Source organism: Hippocampus comes, unplaced genomic scaffold, assembly GCF_001891065.2.
Source record: "Hippocampus comes isolate QL1 unplaced genomic scaffold, H_comes_QL1_v1.1 scaffold186, whole genome shotgun sequence".
In the NCBI taxonomy this organism is placed as follows: Eukaryota; Metazoa; Chordata; class Actinopteri; order Syngnathiformes; family Syngnathidae; genus Hippocampus; species Hippocampus comes.
Genome location: NW_017806236.1, coordinates 1,297,151 through 1,309,158, shown reverse-complemented (window position 1 = coordinate 1,309,158; position 12,008 = coordinate 1,297,151). Strand labels below are relative to the sequence as shown.

The following is a 12,008-nucleotide window of genomic DNA, read 5'->3' as shown; positions in this document are numbered from 1 at the left end:
TAAAAGTAGCTTAATGACTTTACTGATTAAATGAATTGAAAGGTAACTGAATTAGATTTCAATGAAATTTTTTCGTTGCAATCAACAATATAATAACATAAAATTGACTACTTTTTAACGCACATTGTTAAGATAATGTTTAACGCCCTTTTGTTGTCGATGTACTGCTCGTGCTTTTGAAGCTAGATAACACTTTGTCAACAGCAGAGTGTGCAGCACCCCATAATATTTTCTTCAGCTGACACAAACTGAAAAGAGTGACTGGATTTCCATCTTGAAATCTCACGCCTGCCTGCATTGTTATTTTTCTTGTGGTCGCAACGCGACATGGCGCATACGTGACATCACTCACCCAGATGGAAAGGCTTCGTCCCAGAATGCTTTACTTCAACATCCAAACACTGCAGTTCCCTTTTCTTACATACAACGCTTTATGTACAACATATTTGTTTGAAAACATATATAAGTAAATAACAAATAAAATCTAAAATGGACTGCGGTTTGACAGTAGTTCAAGTTGTAATATTGCCATTTACCACTAGATGGCAGGCATGTCATAGTTGCGCGAGTCATGGTTCTTTGGAACATTTTACTGTTTTCAATAACATAACAATTTTGAGTGAGTTGATTTTTGTGGGGGAAAAAATGTAGCCTTCAATGCAAGTTTTGGGAACGTGTCGAAAAAGCCATGCAGTCATGGGCACAACATGCAAATTCCACACAGGAGGGCTTGAACTGAGATTCAAACCCACAACCTGTCTTCTGTGAGGCAGATGTGTGAAGCACTTGTATATTTATTTCTCATGGGCAGAATTCTCGATCGGGCTCTTCATGTAGAAGCTACTGGGTGCGATTAGAGTGCTGAAGGGGGGAACCCAAGGAAGTGTCCGGTGGGCGTCGATCTTCCACACCCACCCACCCCTGTGCGGAGGAAGGTGGGCCCCAGGGGCGGGGACTGTGTCGGAGAGGCTGGGGCGTGCTGGATGATCCTCTGAGCCTCTCAGCTCGCCGTGACTTCACGCAACACTTTACATAGCGACACTCGGCTTCTTCACGCCGCGCCTGCAGCTTCTGCCGTGTACGCAACAGATCTCGCAGCGTGGTGTTGGACTAGTCTTGAGCGGTCCGTTGGACATTTGAACTTGTTGCTACGTGTTGTACTTTTGTTTAAGTCGACATCTCATCCAGCTACGTCCAAACAGGAGGCTGTTTGTTGTGTAATATTTTACGCGAGAAAAGAGATCCGCAGCTCTCAACGCTTTCGTCTCGAAAGGTAAGAAATGTGTTTTGGATCGTGACTCTCAACTTGTGCTCTTAAATGTCAAATTCTTGATTTAAAAGTGGTTCTTGTGGGCGGACTCACTCGCATCGTGCGTTTGCCTTGCTTACTTTTTTTTAATCCCTTAAATCCCACGAACCTTTCTTTTGGGGAAAGTGTTGGGACTAAATACAAGGTGCATTTTTTTTTGGTTTAGTCTGAGCTTCACCTGTTGAAAGACTTGTGTTGAATTATTTCTGTCAGAATCCATAAAACAACGTGTAGATAATTGTGCTGAATGCAGCAGCCATCCACATTTATAACACAGATGACATCTAATTCAAGACCTGGATCACATATTCTGCCTTCATAAAGAAAATAATGTTTGTTAGATTTGTAATTCAACCATACGTTTTAGAGGCATAACGATTCATCAAGTTAATTGATTATCATTTTTTTGATGAAAATGTCCAAATACTCGGAATTTCAGCTTCTCAACAGTCACTATTATCCAATTTTTATAGGCCGCCATGAAAGCAGGCTTTGTGTTGAATCCAAATAAATCATCGGCTTTTATTGTAGAAAACATGAACAACTTTTTGTTGCCTATTTTCTGACATTTTTTTGGATTAAACCAGTAACTGCAACGTGAATGATTTATATTCAGAGTTTGCGCAACATCAATTTGAAATAATGTCAGTTTTTTTTATCATGAAGGGATGGAAATTGAAATGTTTTTGACAATCCGATTCATCGATTAAATTGACAAAATAATCCACCGATTAATCGATTCTTAAAATAATCATGAGTTGCAGCCCAGCAAATTTCTTTCGATGGTTATATCTTACAGTGCTGGAACTGCACTGTAAGCTGTTCCTCATTTGAATACCTCAATTTGGCAAAAATTTTAGAAACAGCTCTCAGAAAAATTCTCCACCACTGTATACTCCAACCACAACAGTTGTGGTACTGTTAGTACTGTTCAATTAATTAATTCCTTGTTGGCAGTGTTGGTCAAAACTGAGCAGTTTGTCAAGGCAGAATATTTGTATTGGCTGTTGTTATTGTGTGATGTAGAATTGTAGTTGTGCGTCGGTCCCTCCGTCCGTCCCCATCAAGCTGGCATCCTTCCCACGGGCTTTAGCCTGACCAGTGCTGTCTGCCGACATCTTCGGGGTCATCGCATGCATGATTGCGATGCGCTGGCGTCGCTGGAGGGCGTGTCACTTTGCATCCATCAGGGAAGGATTATACCCCCCCCCCCCCAAAAAAAAAAAAATGAAAAACTTTTTTGGGTAAGTTTTTTTCAAAAGGAAATTGTAGAAATTGTAACACATGGGTTACCTACCTTCAAAACATGGGTTTGAAATGTGAAAGGAAGCTCGCGGCATAAGTGCTCACCACTGCTTCACCGTGCTACCCATTTTATCATTCAAATTAAGTTAATGTGTTACTGGACAATGTCAAAATCAATTAACAATTTGGCTGTTAAGGATTATACCCCCCCCCCCCCAAAAAAAAAAAAATGACAAACTCTTTATGGATAGTTTTTGTCCAAGTGATGGAAACCAATGAATGATTCCTTCAGAAATTGCGTATGAAAAGTGAGATGCTTACAGCTCGAGTGTAGACTTTTCCTCGAGTGAAAAATGAGTACTACAAGGTACTACTTCTAGTATCTGGTCATGCAAGGATCCATGCATGCTGACCTAATGCTGTATGATGGATGGAGACCACTGCCGGTCGCTGATTGGTCGAGCTGATTCATAATGACCTCAAATGGGAGCTTTGGAAAATTCACTCTCGAGCAAAATGTGAAGAAGTTGTTGTTTGTCCTTTATGTACTACTGACATCAAAGTACTTTAAGTGATTGTTTTTGGGGTTGGACCGAACTGCTTATTGAAATAGCCGCAACAAAGCCGCAAAGTGAGACCAGAGGGAGTGATGAACGCATTGGGGGAACTTTAAGGCTACAAATCACTTCATTGTAGCTGTTATGGTTTAAGTTGCTTGGACATGTGTTTACGTTTCTGAAGGCTTCATCCTAATGCTTGTGGCTGCATGCATTGACCAGCCTGCGCAATGCAATGGCAAATTCTGTCTTCACCAAAGTTGATAATGCTATATTTTGAAATCGCAAGCTTGTGAAGTTGTACTGAATGAAGTGGATGATATGTAATGATTGAAATGTTGCAGAATCACAGTCAAAATGTTTCTTCTCGACTAACTTGCAGTAACAGCTGGAAATCAGATCGCATTTCACCCGAGGAGATTAGCACCATGGGAGCCATTACCGCAAAGTAGTGTCCAGGTGTGTGTGTGTGTGTGTGTGTGTGTGTGTGTGTGTGTGTGTGTGGGTTCGTGTGTGTCTGCCTTGTGTGTGTGTGTGTGTGTGTGTGTGTGTGTGTGTGTGTGTGTGTGTGTGTGTGTGTGTGTGTGCACGTGCGTGAATGCAACCATCATAACATGGCTCAACAGATTGGACCAACTGGTTCCTGTCACCATTAATTAATGTGCCGAGCTGCTTTCTGTCTCAGTGTTGGAGCCCGTTGTTTCCTCAATGACAGGGAGACAACCGTGGCGTCAACGTGGAGAAAGAAACTCAAAGCCTGCACACACACGCGTGCTTGTTCACGAGAACATTCACGTTGTCAGAAGGAAAATGCGAAAGAAGCAGCCGTATTGATGCTGCCGCAACAGCCGCCGCCAACGCAGATGAATAAGCTCTGCCTGAAGCTTTTTTTTGTTTCCTCCAGAGCTCGATTCACAAGCCGTCCATATACAAAGGATGGCATTTGTAAAGCTGCGTTGTCATTCATATGAAGAAACACGGAGAGCAGCGACAATCCATCATTGGCTGTCCCGCTGTAGAGTGCAAGGAGAGAAATGAGCTCAGGGAACCTCAAAGAACATCCACAGCATGCAGACAATTTGCAGGTTCATCAGAAGAACACCAACAAGTTTTGAGGGCAACGAGAAGAAGAAAAAGAAGCAACTTTTTCTTTGAAATAAAGAAAAACACATTGTTGGCACCCATCACGTGGTATTTGTTCAGCCCACAGACGGACATAGAACACGTGGTGTGAGTCTTTTTGTGCGTTTGCGTTGCTCTCCTTCACACGTTCCCCAGCACAAGTGTGGAAAGTCACTCGGAGTGAAAACAAACGCATGGCGAGTGAAACGCGCCTTCGCTGCTCCGACAGAAATTGTTCATGTGGTTTTCAGCCCGCTGACTGTCAGTTCAGTGAATCATCTTCACAAAAAGGCCTGAAATGAATCCATCTGCAGCTCCACGTGCTTGCATGACGATGATGCGGTCTAGCACTTTCCTCATCCTGATTTTTTTTCTTTTTTCTTTTTTTTTTTTTTAGTCTGATTTGCTTGCTAATGAGCTTGCAGACTTGGCAAGTCATCTGATCAGTGGCACTGATTTCACCACATCCATCATCCTCTCCTCCTGGATGAAGTCATCTATTGTTCTTTTCTCCTATTTGTCCTCATGCCGTGTCCGCGCCCTGGCTGGGAGCGCAGGTTTTGAGCGGTATGGCGGCCAGGGGCCGTCACGCTGAGCACGTCCTCGCCCGCATCAGCCGGTCGCCCGCAGAGAGCGTGGCCCTAAATGGAGTATCTATCGGCTCAATGAGAAAATTGCTTTTCTTGATTGCTAGAGGACCCTTCATTTAATGTGTGCAAGACACAAGCCACAACCAGTAATGGCTCCAGCATCTTTGTTGTTTGCAGAGATGAGTAAATGAAATTTGCTTTCTAGCTGGCAGAAATAATTTACTGTCGGGCAAGGTGAAATTTCCATTGCTGGCTCGAAACGCATTTAATGGCCCAAAAAAAAAAACTCTTGACAGACTGCGTCTGGCTATTTTCGTAACCCAAGTTCACAAAATGCTGTACTTTTGAATAGGGATGTATGAGTACCGATACTAGGTATCAAGACTCACAAATACTGCCAATACTAGTCATGGACACTGATGGCGCCTGAATCGGTTCATTAATAATGTATTTTTTTTTCCATCTGACTGCAGTACAGGCAATATAGTGTTTTTTTTTTTTTTCTCATTACGTGTGTATTATATAGCGTGCTATACTCACCTGTTGCCTACTTTTTTGGTACCAATGTCCCGATATTTTGTCGTATGAATGTTTTTTTTTTCATCTGGTTGTTTGTATTTTATTGTATTATATCTTTGACCCCTTTAGTATTTTTTTTCTCATTTCTGAAGAAGTTTGAAAAAAAAATCAATATTTATCAATAGTTAGGAAATACATTGCAGTAATTTTTATAGCCCTATTTTCCAATGACATAGTTTCATGCTTAACAGTTAACCGTTCTCAATTTTACTTCACACTTTTATTTTCTGTAGAAGAATTACGATTGCGATTGGTTACTTGGTATCAAGAATGAGTATTTGTACTGGTAGCTGAATAAATAAAGTGGTATCGAACATCCATACCGGAGTGGTGGCAGCAAAAGTTGGGTTCAATATCGTTCACTTGTAAAGAGCTGACCCGAATGGTTGACCTTCTTCTGTGTGAGTTATCTTGTATTTTGCCGAAGAACACGTAGAAAGTATAAAAAACACGTTAGGTGCAATATTAGATACACTGTCCATGACGTTGTAATCCAGGGGTCACCACCTTGGTGCCTGTGGCATGCCACCCCACTAAGCCCCGCCTCTTAAAGGCACATGCATGTACAGTATTTCTATACATTTTATGCTTGGTGTGTATGTTCAAAGCTTCCAATGTCTTTAAAAAGTGTTAATACAGCTCTGTGGTAGTTCGAGGTGCACATGCCTTGCACTGAAGCATGTTATTTAAAAGGATTTTGATGGGAAGTTGTGATTTTCAGCTGCACAAACCCGTAAGCCATGCAAAGGTGAACATTGAAGTTTTGTCTGCTCGTAAACTAAACTCGCTTGGTCATTTCTGTGACACCAAAAGCAACATAATCGAAGGATATTGACACACTGCTGCACGATTGCGTGTCAGCTTTATGAACCAGGAAGCGTCGGATGACCTCGGCGGAGGGCAGCCGGCAGACCTCCGAGTTGACACGGAGCAGGAAGCTGAGCAGCCCTCTCTGCTGCCGCTTCCTCTTTATCACAAGGAAACAGGTCTCCTGTTTGGGCTCGACCTGCGAATTCTTTGGGCTTATCTCGTCTGTGCCCTATTTCCCCTCAATACTGGCTAAGCTTAGCAGGTAATGAGGTAGAAGGTAGCTTTTTCGACAAGCTGGTCCTCGCAGATAACAACTCCTCCATCGGGATTTTACTGGAGGACACATTCCACCTCAACTCAGGATGTATTGTACGGGTTCATATTTCCATCCAGTGCTCAAGGCAGTAAGGGATGTTGTCTTGGTCATCACCGAGGACAGAGTAGCGATACGACAACGTGCTCCTCCTTCCTTCTGATGCGACCAGAGCTCAGATGGAGGCTTTGTATGGCCTTTGCGCTTGGCACTGATCCAGTGCCGACGTGAGATGAACCCCTCCGTTATCCATCAGTGGGAGAGGAACTGATCGTTTTGGTCAAGCCGGTGAAGATGAAGCACACTCGGCCTCCTCACGTGGCTGTTTTTTTGCTGCCGTTTTTGTCATCATGTGGAAAAGGCCGCAAAATGGACAACGGGATCTCGTGACATGATCACACCACATAACTGCGCTCCGCCACATGAGACTGGCGTGCCAACAAAGAGGACGCTGGGTAAAAGCTCATCAAATCATATTTGGGAGGAAGCACACTCTTGATGCATGGTGCCATTGAAAACATTTCTTACACGAGGAACTCATTTTTTGTCATTTTTGAAACTTATTGTGTGCATTCTTTGTGTTGAGTTTCGACACTTCTGGCAAACGTGCAAACAAACAAAAATAAATATTTTAAGATAATTTCCTTTCGGGTTAGGTTTTGATCACTTTTTAATTTTGGTTCGATGGATTCCAGGGGGGACTGTTAGTAAAAAAAAAAAAAACCAACTAATTGTTTCAAAAAAAAAAAAGCATCTTTTTAGTGTCAATCAAAGTTTCCTCCTACTACTTCAAAAACATGGCTGCCAGACGTTTTGCTGTGAGTTGCTCTCCGGTTTGCTTGATCGTGTTAGTGAGGGAACATCTTTCTAATCATGATGACGATGATGTTGTTTATTCTCAGCCATGCACGACATTGTTGGTGAATTATGAATTTGGATGAAGAAAGTGTCAGATGCGACGTCCCTGTTTGCATATGAGGAGAACGGAGACACACACTGCCGGGTCCTTTCAGTTGTTGCACCACCTTCTTTGTCTCAGACATTTTTATTGATGACACTGTGAGGCCCGAGTGTATTTTTACAGCCTCTCCCCGTGACTCACTGGCCCATGATGGCTTTCTCCTTTCCTGACTCAGGCATTTCGTTCATGAAATCAGAAACTCTGTCGCGGTTTCTGGTCTTTTTCTCATTTTCAGCAGCTTCCAACCATCCGTGTCTTTTAATTCCACTCCAATATACTTGGTTGTTTCTTCTTTGCAAATGACCGTAATTGCAGAGTATCGCTGTTAAGGGTTGCATCTCTCCCATTAAAGATAATTTAATATTTCGCTAGATACTTGGGGCGCGATACGATTCAAGGAACGCTCCCTTTAAAGTGTAACCATTTGGTTCAGTTGGATGCACTCACGTCTTGATGATTCGCTTGCTTTACACTGTCGCTGTAATTCAGATGACATTCAACGGGCAGCGCGGGATGATTGTCATTCGCAACAAACTAAATGAAATGCGGTGTCATATGTTTGAAGTGAGCGGTAGGTCGTGAATCATTTCGAGCTGCTGATTGCGCCGTGATATATGGCCGCAGAGTGGTGTGTTTGTCGGTACGTGTGACACAAACTTGTTTGCCATAGCTGCATTTGCAGCCTGGCTGAATTACAGAGTGCCTCAAAGAGATTTATTTTGAGCATGATATGGGTTTTCAACCCAGTCTGCTAATAACACGCTGCCCTTCCAGTCTGTGATAACCATACAAACCTCGGATATGTGACGTTGCCTGCGTGTGGCTCTGCGTGCGTGTGTGTGTGTGCATGTGCGCGCGTGTGTGTGTACTCTATGCGTGTCAAAACAGTATATATTGTGGTGCCTTGAAATACGAGATAGTGTTATCAATCTTGGAAAAAAAAAGGAATCAATCAACAGCCCCAGTATATATGTATTTATGTGCATATGTATATTTTCTATACTTTAGTGTCCTATGGTATGTTAAAGAGATGAGTAGCTATATAAATATCATTGATTATAGCTTAACAGCTGTGCATTAAGCCAGTAAAGCTCAAATAATCTTTTTGGACTTGAATGGACACAACTGGGCTGATCTGATCTGATAAATATGATGTTTATTGTTATGAAATATTGTAGTAAAATTGGTTGTTTGTTGAACAATAAGGACCTTGAAAAAAATAATCGCATTTTCAATCGCAATATTAAGGGGGAGGGGGTGTAATTATATTGTTTTTCAACATTGGTCAGCACTAACCGTCCTTGAATCATATCGCACCCCCGTATATTGTATCGAGAGAGATGCACACCCGTAGTACGGTAAATTTTCTATACCAGTCCAAAACTGCTGCTTTGTGCCCCCTTTGCGACCCCATACGCACGTCTCCGGTGGAACTTCCTGCAGCTCCGGTGAGATTCCAGAAATGTATCGGTGCCTCCCACAGGAAGAGACTCACCTCACATATAATGGGGGTTCATTGTCAGCAGCCACGGAGACGATCGGGGTTTGATTTTTGGCAAAAATCCACAGCATGATCCAATAATAATCCCTGTGGTATCTTAGTGGAGACGCCAACTAATGAGCTCACTCCTGCATGGATCACAAGCCTGGAAGCGAGCAACTTGTTCTTTTCGCCCACCTTGTTAGAGAACAAGAAAGGAGAAAAAGGTCCTAACGATGCAAAGATCAACATCGGTGAATTTGCGCAAAAATTCTCTTGTGGTCCCGTAGGAAATGATGTTGGCTTTATGAAAATGTTCAGAGCATAAACCGAGAATACATAACAAGAACATAGGCAAAGGCTATGAGGGGAAAAAATACGGAGAATGTCTTGAGAATTGAAGCACTAGAGGACAGAGTCGTGAGCAAGGTTTAATAATCTGACAGCCAGTTGTCGGCGTGGCCTGACTCTTAAAGGAGAGAAGTAACGAGGCCAGATTCGAGACTGGTGAGTGACCGACGTGAGTGAACGCCTACTCACCAAAAAAACAAACCAAAAAAGACAATTTAATCATTAGCGGCTTCTTCAAATTTTGTAACTCCTCATAAACTTCAAACAAACTGTCAACGGTTGACATGAAAAAAAAAATCGTAGGTTGCTTACTTTTGAGATTGGTGTCGTCGTGGTGACTTAGATATAAATCTTTCATGGCTGACGGTGTCTCTAAGCAAGCTAGTAAAACGGGTTTGTGTTGAAATTTGCTCACGTATAATTTGCTCCCTATTTTACCCGAAAGACACAATATTCAGCCGATTTAGTCCCGACTTTTGTCATACCTGTCAACTTGTACGTTTTTCCCGTATTTTATACGTTTTTTTAATCATTTCAAATCATGTACGGCGTATTACAACTTTTATACGGGAAAAAGAAAAAAAATGTGTGAACCGCTCTCACAAAGACCACTTTGGCTCAAATCCAGATCGTTTCACCTGCTGGTAGCCAACGACATTGCCGTCGTCGATCGCTACTATTATCACGGCAAACCGGCAAAAGTAATCCTCAATTGTATATTTTTTTTTCCATTGCTGCCTACGGTAGGATTGACAAAGCATGATGTGCGCATGCGCGGTAAGCCGTCTGCATTCCCGCTTGTGTTAGCTTGTGTTGCGCGCTGCATGTTGTACGGGTTTTTGTTGCTTCATCAGGGGAATCTTAATCATTTATAAGGGCAGCTATTAGCCGAGGTTGACAGGTATGTTTTGTCCTGGATACCCTCTCTTCTGCTCTGATGCACAAGTCTAGTCTTGTGGTTGGAGCGACACCCTCCATCTAGCGGCGAACACTGTTACTTTAACTTAAAATTGCTTTGGACAGTAAATGTTTTCAAAAATGAATTGAATGTCCCTCCTTACCATAATCCACATGATAGAGTTGTTTGTGGCCTTGACTGTTCTACTCCTGTTACGCCTTTATGCTCTTTGCAGAAACAAACACGCAGCTCAAAGATGAACACTACGCAGTGGCTGTAAAAAGATCCCCCCCCCCCCCCCGCCGCCTCTTTTTACTGCCTATGCACAACCACATCATTTGACCAAACGTGCTATTAATATTTGAAGCCAAAGTTGCTACCGAACTGCGACCCCAGCTGTATATATTTGAAGCGGCCCTGCTATCTTTTTAATGAGTTCGCTCCGTTTTTGATGATTCTCTAAAGCTGCTGTTGCACACCACGCGTGTCTGACACATTTGCTCCGGCAGACCAAAAAGTACATGCTGTGGACATTCCGTTGTCATCTTCCTCAAAAGAGGAAACAATTAACTGGCCGAGACCAAGCCCCCCACCCCCCAGTGTGTGTGTGTGTGTGTGTGTGTGTGTGTGTGTGTGTGTGTGTGTGTGTGTGTGTCTTGCGGCATTTAATAAAGGCCGTGCATCATTTCCAAAAGCAATTGTGAAAAGGCTTGATATTCCTCGAAGGCAGGAGCAAGAAGACAAGTTAGTTAGCGCAAAATGTCTTTCCTGTTTATCACAGCAAACAAAGACGAGGATGAGTTGTTGCTTTCAATTCTTACCTCACCGCACCTTACGGTCTTTGAAGCTTTGGCAAATGAGAATATTCTGCAGTGGAAAGTGAGCCGATGTGTAACCCTTTGATGCTCATAAAGTCATCTTGATGTACTCAATGCGTTTATCAGCGGGAAAGCAAAGTGTGTTTGTTTAGATAGCGGAAGAATTGGAAGTGTTCTGACCATGAAACGTCTTTTTGGAAGGACGGATGCTTTCACATGATCTTGGATGTCTTCCAGTAATTTATGTGTCCCGGTTGAGGACGAGGAGTCTGCCGCACAGTCATCCTCGTTCATTTTCAGCAACCTTTGAACGGCTCAGGCAACCTTCCCACTGAGCTCGAGCCAGTAACCTCGGCTTGATTTTAGACGACATGGGCCAAGACAGCGAATTTCCGCTTTCATCTCCCACATGATTGTGTCTGGATCGACATCAAGGCAGTTGTAAGCCTAATCTCATCCTCCTATCGTCATCGGGCGAGAATCCCCTGCCGATAAAAGTCTGATTCGAAAATTTATATATATATTTTTTAAAGTGACTGTTGTGTAAGGGGGTTAGATGGACCCCGTCATTGTGATCTTAACATTCTCAAAATTGCCCGTTAAGGATATATACAAGAATCTACTCTAAGAATTCACTCTTGATCAATCAAAGCGATAGCTTCAATGTGAATCGGATATTATCGAATACCTTTTTTCATATGCTATTCGCTCGGTACACTGGCTGACCAGGTACGCCGCGAGAAACAGCGGCAATAGTAATGCGTCAGAAGAATCCAAAGAAAATCTCGTTTGTCGCTTGGATTAACACAGAATCAATTAATTGTCACTTTGTTTATCAAATAACTGCAGTTAGCTTGTAGTGGGCGGGATCCCTTTGGGTCTCGCCTCATGAAAACAAAGCATAAAAGAAACAATGAGGAAATGCGATCCATTACCAAAAGCACATTTGCTTATCTCTGCAGGCGCTTTGGAATT

At 42.7% G+C, this 12,008-nt stretch overlaps 1 protein-coding gene across 1 annotated transcript in view; it reads left to right on the top strand.

Moving 5' to 3' along the window:
• The first annotated feature begins 988 nt into the window (after positions 1–988).
• The window catches only part of LOC109507638 (tetraspanin-18-like), a 31,932-nt gene continuing 20,912 nt past the window's right edge, over positions 989–12,008 (top strand). Inside the window, exon 1 of the mRNA XM_019857239.1 lies at positions 989–1,273. The gene's annotated coding sequence lies outside the window, so the exon portion shown is untranslated. The remainder of the gene's footprint in view (positions 1,274–12,008) is intronic.